This window comes from Panthera onca, chromosome D2 (assembly GCF_046562875.1).
Source record: "Panthera onca isolate mPanOnc1 chromosome D2, mPanOnc1 haplotype 2, whole genome shotgun sequence".
Taxonomy (NCBI): domain Eukaryota; kingdom Metazoa; phylum Chordata; class Mammalia; order Carnivora; family Felidae; genus Panthera; species Panthera onca.
The window spans coordinates 84,990,597-85,002,646 of NC_138349.1; positions in this window are offsets into that span (position 1 = coordinate 84,990,597).

The window sequence follows — 12,050 nt, forward strand, 5'->3', positions numbered from 1 at the left end:
AGGTCTTCTTGGTTTATAGACCCCTTGCTTATGATATAATGCCCTTCGGCATCTCTTGATCTAGACTTTATTTTAAAGTCTAGATTGTCTGATATAAGTATGGCTACTCTGGCTTTCTTTGTTGACCTTTAGCATGATAGATGGTTCTCCATCCCCTTATTTTCAATCTGAAGGTGTATTTAGGTCTAAAGTGGGTCTCTTGTAAACATCATATAGATGGATCTTGTTTTCTTATCCATTCTGTTACCCTATGTCTTTTGATTGGAGCATTGAGTCCTTTGAGGTTTAGAGTGAGTACTGAAAGATATGAATTTATTGCCATAATGATGCTTGTAGAGTTGGATTTTTCTGGTGGTGTTCTCTGGTCCTTTCTAATCTTTGTTGCTTTTGGTATGTATGCACATATATGTGTGTGTGTGCGTGTGTGTGTGTGTGTGTGTGTATGAGTGTGTGTGTATACATATATATGTGTGTGTGTGTGTGTATATGTGTGTGTATGTGCGTGAGTGTGTGGGTATATACATTTTTTTTCCTCATCTTTTCTCCCCTCAGAGAGTCCCCATTAAAATTTCTTGCAGGGCTGGTTTAGTGGTGACAAACTTCTTTAATTTTTGTTTGTCTGGGAAACTTTTTATCTCTCTTTCAATTTTGAATGACAGCCTTGCTGGATAAGGATTTCTTGGCTGCATATTTTTCTGATTCAGCACATTGAATATATCCTGCCACTTCTTTCTGGCCTGCCACATTTCTGTGGATAGGTCTGCTGCAAACCTGATCTGTCTTCCCTTGTCGGTTAGGGACTATTTTTCCCTTGCTGCTTTCATGATTCTCTCCTTGCCTGAGTATTTTGTGAATTTGACTATGATACGCCTTGTTGATGGTCGGTTTTTGTTGAAACTAATGGGGGGTCCTCTGTGCTTCCTGGATTTTGATGTCTGTGTCTTTCCCTAGGTTAGGAAAGTTTTGTGCTATGATTTGCTCACATAACCCTTCTACCCCTATTTCTCTCTCCTTCTTCTGGGACCCCTATGATTCTCATGTTGTGCCTTTTTAATGAGTCACTGATTGTCTAATTCTTAACTCATGCTCTTTTGCCTTAATCTCCCTCTTTTTTTCTGCTTCGTTATTCTCGGTAAGTTTGTGCTCTATATCTCTGATTCTCTGTCGTGCCTCATCCATCTTTGCCGCTGAGGCATCCATCCGTGATTGTGCCTCAGTTATAGCATTTTTTATTTCATCCTGACTAGTTTTTGCTTCTTTTATCTCCGCAGAAAGGGATTCTAATTTATTTTTGACTCCAGCTAGTATTCTTATTATCGTGATTCTAAATTCTGGTTCAGACATCTTGCTTGTATCTGTGTTGGTTAAATCCCTGGCTGCCGTTGCTTCGTGCTCTTTCTTTTGGGGTGAATTCCTTCGTTTTGTCATTTTGAAGGGATAAGAGGAGTTAATGAGGTAGAAGAATTGAAATTAAAAAACCTTAAAATTTAAAAAATATTAAAATTAAAAAATTACATGCACACACACACACACGCAAATGTAATAAATGATGCTAGATCCTAGGTGTGTTTTGGTCTGGGTGTTGAAAATCATTTGACAGATTAGAGAAAAAAAGGGGCAGGGGGAAAGGGAATTATTTGAGAATTTGAAAAAAATGAATACACTGAGTTAGACTAAAAGGAGATGATGTGAGTAAAATAGAATTTGAAAAAATTTACACAGAAGTAAAGAATATAGTAGAAAAAATTAAAGAAACATTTTTAAATAAAAATTAAGAATAAAAATGATTTTTTTCTCTTTCCGTATTCAAGAAAAAGAAAAGAAACGAAAAACAGAAAGAAGAGGGAAAAAAGGAAGTTGTTTGAAAATTTGAAAAAGTGAATACACTGTAGTAGACTAAAATAAAATAATGGAAATAAAATAGAATTTGAAAAAATCTACATACTTGCAAAAAATATAGTAAGAAATTAAAGGAAAATATTTTTGATAGAAATTGAAAGTAAAAATGAAGTTTCTTTTACATTCAAGAAAAAGAAACGAAAATGAAAAAAGAAAAAAAAGGAAATCATGGGAAAATTTGAAAAAGTGAATACACTGACATAGACTAAAATCAAATGATGGAAGTAAGATAGAATTTGAAAAAATTTACACAAAAGTAAAAAATATTAAAAAAATTATTTTTAATAAAAATTGAAAATAAAAATGAATTTTTTTGTTTCTGTATTCAAGAAAAAGGAAAGAGCTGAAAAAGAGAAAAAAAAGAAAGAAAATTGAATAGATGGACCTGCTAACAGATTGAAATAGGACTGACATGACTTTGTTTTCCCCCAGAAGTCAGTCTCTGAAGCACTTTATAGTCCATTAACTAAGTAGGCGGTGAGACTTGTGTTCAAGGAGGGAGGTTGGCCCAGTTGGGCGGGGCTCAGTGTAACCACTCCGCCCTCCACCAGATGGCGCTGCTCGCCTTCTGGGGTGGAGTGTTGCGGTGCTCTTGGGTGCGTATGCACATGCGCGGCAGAGGTGCAAATGGCGTCAGCCGCCTACCCGGTCTGTTCTCCCGGGTCAGCAATCACGCACCCGTCCTCCGTCTTCAGCTCTCGGCCACGCCCCGCTTTCTCACTGTCCGTGACCAGGCCCCGGGCAGTACCTCTCTCCCGAGTTCTGTCTCAGACGCGGCTGTTTTCCCCGGCCCCTTACTTCTGAAGGACGGCGGCCTTGACCCCTTCTGCCCTCTGCGGGAGGGTCTCACCCAGCAATGTCCGAATGAGCAATGGCCGAGTGTCGGCCGCACCCAGGAACGCTTGCGGGACCCTGCTGCTGCCGGTGCCCGAGACTGCGGCCGGGTGCCAGGCCACCCCAGAAAAAGTTCGCGAGACAGGGTAGCAGGTGCTTTTCAGGGATGATGGAAACTCACAACACGCATCTGGCACCAGGCTTCACCCTTAACGAGGGTGCTTGTTCCAGCCCCAGCGAATGTGGCCGTTTTCTGGGGTCTGCCGGGACCAGGGGGCTTCAACAGTCTCCAGGAAATGTCCTTCCAGCAGTGGAACCGCTTTTCCCCGTGTGGCCCGAGAACCTCCCGGACCCCATTCTGCTCCTGGGGATTCGCCCTTCCCATCAGAGCACCGCCAGGTAGGGAGCTGCGGAGTTGTAGCCTTTGCGTTCCCCTTGTTTACAGTCTTAATGGAATTGAAACCCTCTCCTTTCTCCTTTCTCCCTTTTTCGTTTAGTCCCTGCGGCTGTTTCCAATTTTCCACTTTCTCTCCAGCTGTTATTGTGGAGGGGTGCCTTTTTCGTATTCTCCCCGACCCCCAGTCTCCCACCTCTCTCCGCCCTCAAAAGTGGTTCCCCACCTTTCGCGGCTTCTTGCTCCCCAAATTCACCTCTCCTTGCCGCGTACCTTCTGACTTCTTTGGTTCAGGTTGTGCAGATTGTTGTGCTAATCCTCCAGTCAGATTTCTTGTTGTGTAAGATGGTTTAGCGTTGGTCTGGCTGTATTTCATGGACACCAAGCATCCTGCTCTTGATTTTGGATCATGTCATAATCTCAAGATTCATGAGAATCAAGTCCCCATGTCTGACTCTGCAGTGATAGCACAGAGCCTCCTTGGGATTCTCTCTGTCCCAGTCTCTCCGCCCCTCCCCTGCTCACACTCTCTCTCTCTCTCAAAATAAAGAATTAACAAAAAAATTATTAATACAAAACATGTGGACCTAGTCCATACTGGGCTATGAGTCTAATGTTAAGTGCAAGAACTTGGGAAGCTGGTTATTTAGCCATTAGGAGATGATTCTACTCAAAGTCCTAACACAGAAAACTGAAAACACAACAGGCCATTTTGCTCTGTTTTATTTGTATTTGTTTATTTATTTTTTTTTTTTCTGGAGAGCTGGTTTACCAGGACATTGCTGTAAATAACACTGATTGCACCTATCCTTGTCCAAATATAGGCATATGAAATGCTAATATACGGGACATAATTAGGCTAAATAAGTCCAGCAATTAAGGTGATAGCATATTCCTTATGTTTTTACCTGCTCATAACAGCTAGTTTCATTTAAAGAAAAAAAAATTCCCTAAATTCAGGCTTGAGCTTCAAGGGTGGAAAAAGTCTATATTCTGAGGAATTAGAGAAATAGGTCTACATTTACATATGCCATCATCAGCGAATAGCACTGCCACAGAGCTGTGAAAATTGCAGACCTTTACAACCCAGCCTTTGATTAATGACTTAATTAAAGTGGGATTAATATAAATCTGTTGGTAAGAAAGAATGCTAGTGAAAGTAGGAAATATTCTGGCAATCTACCCTTCCAGCAATCATTGTAAGAAACACTGATAACAGAGTGACAGTCAGTGACTTAAACACTGAAGATCCCCTGGAAGAAAGGCTGATGTTTGCGAGCTGTGTGAGAGGTCTGAATGCCTACAGCGAAGTCAATAAATCATATAGTGTAGTTTTACTAAAGACCCTTAGGAAGGATTTCTCTCAGGTCTTGGCAATGAGCAAAGCTGACTTCTCTCCAATAATTGTTTCTTAACTTTATGCACACTATGAATCTTGTAACTAATTCTACTTTCCTTTTTGGCCTGACGACTATGGGAGATTAGGGCTCAATTTGTGGCCGGAATCATTAATGTATGGGATTGTGGGACACATAAGTCTGGGTGCTCAGGTAACCACTGTATTTACTCTTCCCTTATCTTTATTTCCCTTTGCCTGGTTCTTTCAACCTGATTTCACCTCTTGTAGTCTAAGCACTTTTAAACATCACCGTGAGGTCCTTTTGTTCTCAAGTGGGATGGAAGGAGAGAACAAGTGGGACATGGGTACGGCCGCTGATTCTGGAAAGCCCAGCTATGCTCCTAAGGCTGGCTTGTTTCCAGGTAATGTGCTCCCATGACTTCAGCTTCTACTCAAAATGGCCCTGGGACGCTTACATCCAAACTCATTTCTTAGATATGGTGACTGAATCAGAGAGTTTGGGATGTGACCAACATAATATAGTAACAAAAGAAAGACTGGAACCAAAATGTATTCTTAAGCAACCTCAGAGGTAAACATTGGGAAACGACCAGATAATGATGTGTTCATAGCTTAGGAACCAAATTATTTCAGTTTTTGATTTTACCAAGATCGATGGTTCTTTGGGCAAATTTGCCTCTCGGTAGCAAGGACCAGCTATAAGCCTAATAATATTATTTAGATACTTGTTTCTAGCCTATATTTATTGCTCAGCAAGCAAGTTATACAGGTTATGATCTCTCCATTATACTTGCTAGCATAAATAAGCTTTTAAAGGTTAATTTGAAAAGCCATACTGTATACATACTTTACTTTTCATTGGCAAATATTTGTTGTATCAGGAGTATACATTTTTTTTTAATTTTTTTTAACGTTTATTTATTTTTGAGAGAGAGAGAGACAGAGCATGAACGGAAGAGGGTCAGAGAGAGAGGGAGACACAGAATCTGAAACGGGCTCCAGGCTCTGAGCTGTCAGCACAGAGCCCGACGCGGGGCTCGAACTCACGGATCGTGAGATCATGACCTGAGCCGAAGTCGGATGCTTAACCGACTGAGCCACCCGGGTGCCCCAGGAGTATACATTTTTAATCTCACCTTCTCACTCCCTCGCAGAAAAGAACGGTCTTAATATTATATGAATGAATACCTGTAGTTCTGGAAAAAACACATACTGACTGATATTGATGATGAATTTAATAGTATAAATAAGATTATATGACATGTGAGAGTCAATAAAAGTAGTATTTGGATAATATATTGTGTTTTTTTTTTAATGTTTATTCATTTATTTGAGAGAGAGAGAGAGAGAGAGAGAGAGAGAACATGAATGGGGGAGGGGCAGAGAGAAAGGGGGACACAGAGTCCCAAGTAGGCTCCAGGCTCTGAGCTCTCAGCGCAGAGCCTGATGCGAGTCTCAAACCCATGAACCATGAGATCATGAGCTGAGCTGAAGTAGGATGCTTAACCGACTGAGCCATCCAGGCACCACTGGATAATATATTGTTTAATTTATATGAATTTAAATATATCTATGCAACTAAAGTAACAATTCAAATATGTGGAGATATATATATATGTATCTCCACATATTTAAATTGTGTGTGTATATATATATATATATATATATACACACACACACACATACATACATACATATACACACATATACCATCTATATTTATCTATATACCATCTATATCTATATATATGTACGTATATCTATCTGTCCATCTATCATCTATTTATGTATCTAAAAGACAGGTAAAATTTCATTTTCTCTCATAGTTCTATGAATGATATTTTTAGAGGGTTTAAGAAATCAGTATTCTTTATAGGAGACGGAAGAGAGAAATAGTAAAGGGACACAGAGTCACAGATACTGACATTTCCAAAGCGTCTTTGTTCTATACACTCATTTATGTAAATCTTGATGTTGAGATTAAGGTGACATGGCCAGATTTGATAAAAATCTAATCTCTTTCACAACAAATTGAAAAGAACCATTGTTAATTCAGTGATGACCGTATATAAAAGATGCATTTAAGGGAAGTAGGTTAGAATGAAGCAGATTTTAGACAAGACTTCTCTGTGGTCCCTCATGCACCTGTGAAGCCACCAAACAGTCTTCCTGTAGTGCACCCACTGCACAGTGCTGTTTGGACAGGTGCTTTAAATCCAGGGGCGCCTGGGTGGCGCAGTCGGTTAAGCGTCCGACTTCGGCCAGGTCACGATCTCGCGGTCCGTGAGTTCGAGCCCCGCGTCGGGCTCTGGGCCGATGGCTCGGAGCCTGGAGCCTGTTTCCGATTCTGTGTCTCCCTCTCTCTCTGCCCCTCCCCCGTTCATGCTCTGTCTCTCTCTGTCCCAAAAATAAAAATAAAAAACGTTGAAAAAAAAAAAATTTAAATACATATACAGACGTATATACACACACAATAAGTTAAAGATATATATACACATAAAATTAAATACACATATAAGATACGTATGTATATATGCCCAAGGCAGAGGGAAAAACTTCCCATACGCTTCTTTTCTCTTTGAAAACCTATACCTTTTTCAGTACCATGGGCAAGGAACACACTTGCTAATAATTTAGAATATCTACAGTGTGGAATAGATCAATCAAACTTACACTGGCATTTAGCTATGAACATGTTAGAAGACCCATTTATGAAGAAGAATGCAAAGGAAGTTTACTAATCTTTTATTCTTTACATAGAATACTATAGAGCGGCAAAATATGTGCAGATTAAATATCTGATTTTATCTCTTAATTGCGGTGGATGTTATTATGGCCATTTTCTAATAGGATAAATTGTAAAATGCCATGCCCAAAGTTATACAGTGATGGGGCTAAAATTAATTCATTCTGTTGAATACGATATTTTTGGGGGGTGCCTGGGTGGTTCATTCGGTTAAGCATCTAACTCTTGATTTCATCTCAGGTCATGATCTCACAGTTTGTGGGTTCAAACTCCACATCAGGCTCTGCACTGACAGCATGGAGCCTGCTTGGGATTCTTTCTCCCTCTCTGCCCACTTATGCACTCTCCCTCTCTCTCTCTCTTTCTCTCCTTCTTTCAAAATAAATAAACATTAAAAAAATACTATACTTTTCTCAACAGCTGTTGTTTATATAAGGTGTGTGTGGGCCCTGGAAATACAGAGATAAATAAAATTCTGTTCCATGACATGAATGCCACAATGGCAACAGACCAAGAATTCTCTCGGTCTTCATAATGATTGTTTTAGAAAATTTATTCTTGCCAATCTTGATTGAGATAAAAGGTGATTGAAATTATTACATCATCAGCTACATTATAAAGTGAAATTAAGCTGTATGTGGACAGGGAAATAATTCCTACAGCCAGAGCAGTGGATGAATGGGTAGATAATGACTCAAGCATACAAATTATAAATCTCTGAAACGTCAAGACTCAATCATGTTAAAAGACACAATGTAACTTCATATCGAGTATGCTTTTTGATATATTTACTCTGGTTAGTAGTTCTATGAATATAACTGATTATAAGTGAACATTTGTGTTTAGTAATTATAATTTTTTAAATAGGAAGTATTTTAGGGAATAGTGTCCATCATTCTTAGAACTTGGTGATATGTGTAAATGACTGAAATGTGTAAAAAAGGATGAGACTTCCTGTTTCCAATTAGTTCAAAGATAAGAGTCTTCAGGGAAGGCTTTTCTTTGTATTTTCAAACTGAAATACTGAGCATGTAAATGGGAAACTAGTTACTGATTTTTATCCCCACCTGACAGAATAATGAGAAGCATATTTTTCAAATGGAAATTTATTTTTGAGACATTGGGTAGTGAGTAACAATGCATTTTAACTGAAAATTTCTAATTCAGATTCTTCATACAGGAACATAATATTTGTTAAGGAAAAACAGGTGTTTGGATAAAGAAATTGGGAAAGTAGTGACTGTGTTGATAATTTCCCAAACTATAGACAAAGGTCAAACCTTCCGTACATGTGCTTAACTTACCATAAATTTAAAGTAGATTGCAGTGAAAAAAAAAACAATATAAAAAGTAAGGATTTTTATAAAGATCAAGGTCTACAAATGCAAAAACAAGAGAGAAAAAAGTAGAACAAAGGAATTCACATTATCACTTGAGAAGAGGGAGAAACTATCAATAAAAATCGAGGTTCTCAGTATTATTTTGAACATATCTCTCAGCCTATTGCTGTGTTATTACAGGCACCAGTGGGCATCTGCCCTGAGAATAGATTATTAGCACATTCTGCCTATTTTCCTAATTAGTGGATGTGGTGTACTTAAGCTCCACTTACCGTATAGACTACAGAAAGTGAAGCAGAACAAGAGAAAAAGCAAGACTCATGAAATAAGAGAAAGAAAATGTCTTCCCTCAAGCATCAATATTCCTTCCCCCCCCCCCCCCCCCCCCCCGCCCCGGCTTTATCATACACATATGCAATTAATGGTGGTTCAATAGTGGCTACCATATTGGACTTGGAAGACACACTTAGGATAAACAACATGTTTATTTTTTTTTTTTTTAATTTTTTTTATTTTTGGGACAGAGAGAGACAGAGCATGAACGGGGGAGGGTCAGAGAGAGAGGGAGACACAGAATCGGAAACAGGCTCCAGGCTCCGAGCCATCAGCCCAGAGCCTGACGCAGGGCTCGAACTCACGGACCGTGAGATCGTGACCTGGCTGAAGCCGGATGCTTAACCGACTGTGCCACCCAGGCGCCCCTAAACAACATGTTTCAACTTCCCCATTAACCATGTGGTCTAAAAACAATGTGGTCTCATAACACAAATGACATATCACATGTAAAATTCAAGGCAAACTTTTTTTCTGGACTTAAAAGCGTGCTTTTGGCCAACCTACAGTTGTGATTCTGTAACAACTCTCAGTCTGTAATTAATGAAAAGAAGAAGGCTGTGCCAAGAGGTTAGTGTCCCCCATCTGATGGCTATTGAGTCACAAATGTCGACCTTCATTCTTATTCCCCTGCCCTTCACACCCATGCGACCTTCCCAAGTCCGCAGGTTTAGTGCAATTCCAGTCCTATAAGCTTGTTCTCATCTTAACCAGCTAGGATTAGCGGGTTCTTCTTCCTGACTGAAAGCTGGTGCTAAGAACAACAACAAACAATTGCTTTGCCTATCTAGGAAAAAATAACCATTGATTTCTTTATAAGCATTTACATAGAAACATCCTTTATATCAAGTATTCTTAGTTTAAACTACTTGGACATCTCCCCTGGATTCCACGATTTTAATCCTGAGTCAGTTTTCCAGAACAGTGACAGTCCTATCAAAGTAACTATTCAATCATTCCAGATTTATGTATTTAGTGTTAACGTTCTTGCCGCCGTGTATACCTGACCTCAAAATACACCAACCAAATGTTTGATTTGGTTGCTCTGTGTAAAGACTGCTTATCTTCATACTAACTGCATTCACTTAGGGACAGGTTAACTTCATGAGTGGTTTTATTGAAATGATCAACTTGAAGTTGCTGAAAAATGTCCATCTGCTAAGTACCTTGTGATATTTTGCCATTTCTTTATAAAACTTGAATCGTAAAGTGCAATGACATCTCATATTATCAGGACATTAGTCTTCTTCCAATTTCGGATTTCTCGAACCATGCTCAGAAACCAGTAGCGATCCCCCAAAGCATCTGAGAATCTCCAAACTTTCATTTGAATCTGCATACCTGATCCCTGTCTCAGGCTTTATGATTTTTCACTAACAAGCAAAACAAATGGAGACACAAACTTTCTCACCAGGAAATTAGAAATAAACTGGAGAAAAAATTGTAGAGAGGCTCAGTGACAAAATTCATTAAATATCACAGCCTGAAATTGGAGAAGGAGAAAAACAAAATCAGATAAAGCTCTTTGCAGAGAGAATATCGTGGGATGTTAGGTCAGATGATCCTCAAAAATCAGGAAAATAAATTATATTTAGTGATCTCTGAGCAAATAGGAAAATATAATATGCTTACTCTAACTTCTATCCAAAATATGTTATACTAAAAACACTGGCTTTAGTGTTTCAACGAGTAAGACCTGGAGTTCAATGTGTAGATAATTGTTTCTCAAAATTTAATATTCATACAAACCAGCTTGGGGTCTTGTGAGAATGTGGATGTTTGTTTAGTAGACCTGGGGGCGGGAGCAAGATTCTAAATTTCTAAGAAGCTAATGTTAGAATGTCATATTTCTTTCCAGTTAATACTGGTAGTTTTCTGGCAAGGGTATAGAAGGCATCGATTTCCAATAATGTCAGAGAAATGAGATGTTCCTGCATTTGCTCTCAAGTACTTTTTGAAACCTGAAATTAAAACATACTACTTATATAAGTTGGCAAATTTATGTTACATACAATTCATTCACTTTGGAAATAAGGAAACATAATCAGCTATTTTTAAACTATGAAACGTGAGAGAGGAATTAATAATAGTGCATTATTCAATCTCTTTCAACCATATAATAAGCATGCATGAGAGAATTTTATTGAAATCCGAACTTGGTCAATACTGTGCAAAATTTGAGGTGAACTATAGCTATATCCGACGAAGTCCTATTCAGTAAAATTCTGAATTCTCTTCAATTATAGTGTCATCCTTTTAACATCTGGAGAGTGTGCAGCACACAAGGCAAGTTTCTGAGATTTTTTTTGTTTTGGAAAGGATACTTGGTTTTCCTTTCTGTGAATGGTGAAACGCTGTGCTTTGTTTAGTGGTGAGAAATCTTGACTGTGTTCTTTGATAATGATTACCTGGGCATTTTTTTCTTTATCTGGTTCTGCACTTTATGCACATAGATATTACCATTCTTAAAATAGTCTATAAAGAAACTGGAGCTGGAGAAGTGAAATACCATAATAGACTTGAAGCCATAGATTTATACCCTTCCTAGGCATTTTACATGTTACCTAAATTCTTGACCCTGCCAAATTCCTTTATAAAATGTTCATGTCCAATGACATTAATGTGAGACTTCTCTGATCTTACTACGTCTTCCATATTGAAATAGACTTCTCTGATCTTTCTACGTCTTCCATATTGAAATTGTGGTTTTAGATGCATTCTTCCTATTTGATCTTTTTCCACCTCAGTAAGCTTTTGATGAGGGGGAGATTTCTGTGGAGAATTTATTTGGAGAATTCCAAATAATTATTTCACTTCAGATGGCGAAACTCAATTATACAATGTTTGGTGTGGATACAGTATTCATAAAGTGTGTGTGCAAAGGGGTTGGGAGTGAGGGAAAACCGCAGATGATATTTATAAAAGAGATAGGACCTCGAGTGTTCCTTAAAAGGTCAACAGATACATATGTAAAATTTTGAAAAACTTCATATCGGACAATAAGGAAAAGAGGTTCATGATTCCTAATAATTTACGGAAGATTCCCACATTTGCTATCACTTTGTAATTCTATTATTCTTTTAAAAAATCAGTATGGTGTAGACAGCAGCTGTATAAACCCATTACCTGTAAAATCCTCTAATA